The sequence below is a fragment of the Pinus tabuliformis genome, chromosome 7 (assembly GCF_031772625.1).
Source record: "Pinus tabuliformis cultivar Carrire ecotype Pingquan chromosome 7, CPIR1, whole genome shotgun sequence".
Classification (NCBI taxonomy): domain Eukaryota; kingdom Viridiplantae; phylum Streptophyta; class Pinopsida; order Pinales; family Pinaceae; genus Pinus; species Pinus tabuliformis.
Genome location: NC_142293.1, coordinates 1,042,577,917 through 1,042,582,978, shown reverse-complemented (window position 1 = coordinate 1,042,582,978; position 5,062 = coordinate 1,042,577,917).

The following is a 5,062-nucleotide window of genomic DNA, read 5'->3' as shown; positions in this document are numbered from 1 at the left end:
GCAAAGGAGACCACTTTCACAGAGATTATCCTTGCATCCCTCGGATACTAAGGGACTGGTCTCCTCGTTTGCACAATCCGGTGTCATCAACCTCTGGTGATCATGTTGAAAGCACACCATCAACTAGCGAAAGTGAAGCCCCAGGACAAAAAGGGAAAGCTAGATTTCCTTGTAAACTGTGCGAAGGCAATCATGCCGTCCACCGTTGTCCCTTCTTAGACGAAGCTAAAAGAGTTTTGGATGATCGCTAATTCTTCCTCTCCTCCTTCCTCTTCGCTTGATGGGGCTGGCAAAGCCAAAAGTCAAGTTCCTAAGGAGAAGAAGGAAAAGAAGAAGAAAGAGAAGAAGAAGAAGGAGCCAAAGGCGAATGGGGGAAAACGAGTGTCGTCTAACGAAAATCCACACACTGCACCAACCAGGCCTAAATCGCCATGTGTCATTTGCAAAGGAGACCACTTTCACAGAGATTATCCTTGCATCCCTTGGATACTAAGGGACTGGTCTCCTCGTTTGCACAATCCGGTGTCATCAACCTCTGGTGATCATGTTGAAAGCACACCGTCAACTAGCGAAAGTGAAGCCCCAGGACAAAAAGGGAAAGCTAGATTTCCTTGTAAACTGTGCGAAGGCAATCATGCCGTCCACCGTTGTCCCTTCTTAGATGAAGCTAAAAGAGTTTTGGATGATCGTCCGGTTTCACCGTTACGACTTCCTCCTGGATATAAAAAACTCTTGCCGAGTCCATCGCTAGTTGAGAATCCAGCTGGCCCGCTCAAGTGGTCGGCTGAAGCGCCTATCATTGAAGATAAACCAACTGAATCCATACCAGATGAAAGTCAAAAGATCAAGGCGGCAGTTGACCCGGTCTTGCCTTCAGAGGTTTTATCTTCGGATGATACAGTCACGGAAGAGAACAAGGATGACACCGTCCAAATTCTCTTCATCAACACAGACTCCGACGAACATGGGGGCAATCTACCCATTCCTTTACCGTAGGAAGGAAGTTCGTCAAAGCCATACCCGGCTGTCTACTCGGTCCCACCTCCAAGCAACCTAGTTGTCTCCTTCAACTAGGCAGACCCCGTTTACCAGCAAGCATACCATTCCGAATTATCGTTCAAATATATAGAATGGTCATGGCTGGTACCATCATAGATGAGGGGGCTTCTATGAGTATCCTTTCCTCTATTGCTTGGAAAGTGCTTGGTTCGCCATCGCTGTTGCCTGAGATGAGAAATCTGACAGGCTTTGATAAAGGAACCAGTCGACCTTTAGGGATCCTTCCCGATGTGCCCATAACATTGAGAGGGAAGACAGTTCGCATGAACGTAATGGTAGTTCAAGGACCCTTGGATTATAATCTACTCCTTGGACGAGACTATATTTATTGCATGGGAGCCATCCTCTCCTCACTCTTTAGAGTAATGTGTTTTCCGCACGAAGGAAGAGTGGTCAAGCTCGTGGACCAGCTTTCATTTCCCAGATCACGCATAGCAAATAGTCATATACCATCCCTAAATGGTCTCTTCATGCAAGAAATGTCTCAATCCCCAGTCCATCCTCCCGATGAGCGCGAGTAATTCAGAGTGATATGACTGAAACCCAGGGGGCATGCATCCTGGTCTGCTTCGGCAGGAAAAATTCGGGTATAGGGTAGGTTTTTGCGGGAGAATATGACTATTCTGTACCCCGTCCGTCGATGGAAGAGGGGTTATTCTAGAATAAGATTCTCTTGTCAAAGTTATGTGAGTTGGCGGACGTCGTCGCTCACCTTTTTTTATCTCGGTAGACATCGTCGAAGAAGTGTTTTCTTTGCACTGCGAATAGAACAATCTTTGGGTAACCTGTAAGAGGTAGGCCTTTCCTGATAGAACAAATTTTTTGTCTGCAAATTGAGGGGTAACCTTGAAACCATATTTTATACCTGGGGGCATGCAAACCTTTTGGAGTGCAAGCAAGGGGCGACTATTTATTTTTTAAATTTTTAGGACCTCTAACCCTTTAAACTCGTAGGATTAGTCGTCACCTAACTTGCATAAAGAAAGGATGTGGGGCAAAAATCTAAAAATTGCCATTTTTATATGAGACTTTCTTATCATATGACTGGATTAATCGAGCAGTTTTAGCGCATAGTTCAATCTCGTTAAAAAATAAACATAAGACATGAGCAAATGTTTCCACCCGTGTTTAAGCTCGTTAAAAAATGAACTATTCCTCGGTAAATAACCACCGTGAATGTAGCATATCAGCCATTAAAGCCTTGGTCGTGTTTGCACCGTCACCTCCACTTTTCCATTGGCCGATCATTCACCTCCATTTGATTGTTTACCCATTTTTAGGAACAGCTGCGAAGAGTGATTTCACTAGCCATCCTTGTGACACTGCCATGATTGGAAAATTCCAAACCTTACCTGGAATCAGCTGCTACCCATTTTATCACTCGTTCCTCAAAAGACGAGTCTTCTTTAATATCTTTTCAACTGACTCGTAAAATATGAAAAGATTGCCGAGTTTTGGCTTTCCAGCTTGTTAAAGCGACGGGAAGTGCTATCCCTCCTCTAGATTTTAATCTTTTTGGACCTGAGGGATTATTTCACAAAAAGATCGAGCGCTTGTTTTGTTCGGCTCGTTAAAACTATCGAAAATTCATCCCTTCTGTATTGTTTTATACTTTTTCAGACTTAAGGGATTAGATGACGAAAAAGGAATTTTGGAGTTACCTTTACGTACCTTTTCAGACTCTCTAAAAATGAAAAGGACCGAGTTATCTTTGTCGTTAAACTCGTTAAAAAGATTAATAGCGACAAACTTGTCTTTAGACGAGAACGAGTTTCACTATCGCTAGGCTCGTTAAAACATAGTGATGGGTTTGCCCGAAGGGAAAATTATAGAACAAGCATATGTTATCCTCCTCAAGCTTGACAAAAATAAAGAGGTACTGGTCAGCAATGATTGGGGAAAAATTGGGAAGAAAACTCAAAGAATCTTTATTGGTAGCAAGTCGCTCTTGAACATGACACTTCCGCTCCGTGTCTGAATCGGGTTGGGTTGTTTCATTCACCGGTCACATCACCATGTTCACGCCATACCATCCACATTTGGGTTAAATGCTACCAATCCATCACATAAGTGTCGCCGACATGTTCAAGAGAAGTCATCCAGAGAAGTCACCTGTGTCCCATCCACTACCATACATTATACTTCATTCTTTCATGACCGCCATCCTGAACCATATATCATCAGATCGTTTTCACCTCCATCAAAATCATTTGCTCCGTTCCGTGTCATTGATGTGGGATTCATTAAGGCCCTCCTTTGACGGATCGCTTCTTGTCGACATCAGCTCATTATCCAAGAAGTTGATCTAGGAACACCCCATTCAGTACTTTGAAGCTTGCATGCCTCAATGGCAAGTTTCTCACTTCCGGCGAGAGGTATACATCAATGACCTTCGACCGAAAGATTTTGCGTGGTGTTCGACACCAAGTCCTTTATTCACACCACGTGAATTGTACTGCAGTACCTTGAGGGTCATCATCATTATCGGTGATTCCTCTCGCACTTGTTAACGGCTTACATCATTGACTGGTAATCAAGCGATGTCTTTCCATGTTCAACTTCAAAACATTTCTCACATGGATCGACTTGTACTTCGAGCGAAGATCGGACGAGATTGAAGACCCCGGATCTAGTTTCATCCATCCGGTCTGCGATATATATTCAGGAAAAATAAAGACATTGAAATGTACAGCATTGCAGCACATATAATCATCCTACCAAAAGGATGATGGCTCTATCAGAATCATCAGTCTACCATCAGATGATTGTCTGTCCTATGTACATGAAAATGAATTTATAAAGTTGAGCATGGGAATGTCTGCCTCAGCTAGATCATCAAAAATAGTTTGAAGATCATGTATTGTATTGTATCTTATTACAGGTCTCCTCCCAGCATTGAAAGAACTTTGGATCCTCCTAATAAAGCATTTCACCCGATAAACGGCCTCATACTTTAGGGGGCAACTGTTATAGACATTTTTGGGCCTTACAGCTCTAAGCATGAAATGTCCATAAACCAAGGGATCCTAAGTCCCTAAAAGTGTTGTTCCGACCCCTAAAGGAACAAGGTCAACAAATTACAGCTTCTCCCAGAAGTTCTCCACCAGAAACTGCTCAGAATAAGTCAAATCAGGGTCATTTCAGCTACTCCACTAGCTAGCTGCGTTGCATAGCACCCAAGTACACTAGCTAGGTGCGTTGCAACACACCTAAATGCACTACCAGGGTGCGTTGAGCGGGAAATGACAAATGGCAGTGCCATTCCGCGAGGTGGAAAGACAATGGAAGCTTCCAGAATCTTCTCCAATGACACTTGCCTCACTGAGTTCGACCAAGGATGAGTAAGAGGCTCTCAGTCTCCAAGTGGAAGCAAGAACTGACAGAGAGAAGACACTAGTCAAATCATAAGCTGACTCATATTCCTTGCATACATCTATATATGGATCCCTCATCCCAGAGATCTGGAGGTTGGAATTTTGTACATTGCAGAGAATTGCTGTTGGTTTTGAGATAGATATCAGAGTATTGGGTGATTTATGCTTTGTTGGAGGTGAAGAGGGGATTCTATGCTGGGAGGTTGATGCTGGATCAGGAATCATCGGTTGTAACTCCTCCTGGATCTTCTTGTTATATCAATAAAACTATTTGAGTTTCTCCTACATGCTTGTGTATCATTGATGTTTGTTACATTTGTATGTTTATCTTAAAACTGATCCTAAGCTATTTATGAATATAAATCCATGTCTTTGTGTAGTTTTCTTCTTCTGTGATCTTACAGGAACTTGGTGAAGCTGGGCAAGTAAGGGAGCAGGTAGCTGGAAGCTGTCAAAGAGGAGAGAGATTGGATCAAAGAACTAGCGCAAGACACAGGTTGGTTCATCCTATTCCTCTTCGTTTATAGTTCATAAAGAAGAATACGAAAGTAGTTTTCTCTGTTTGTTTCTAAGGTCACTGTCACACCTTAGTGGGATAGGGTCGTTCTGAATAGACACTTTTCCTGTTA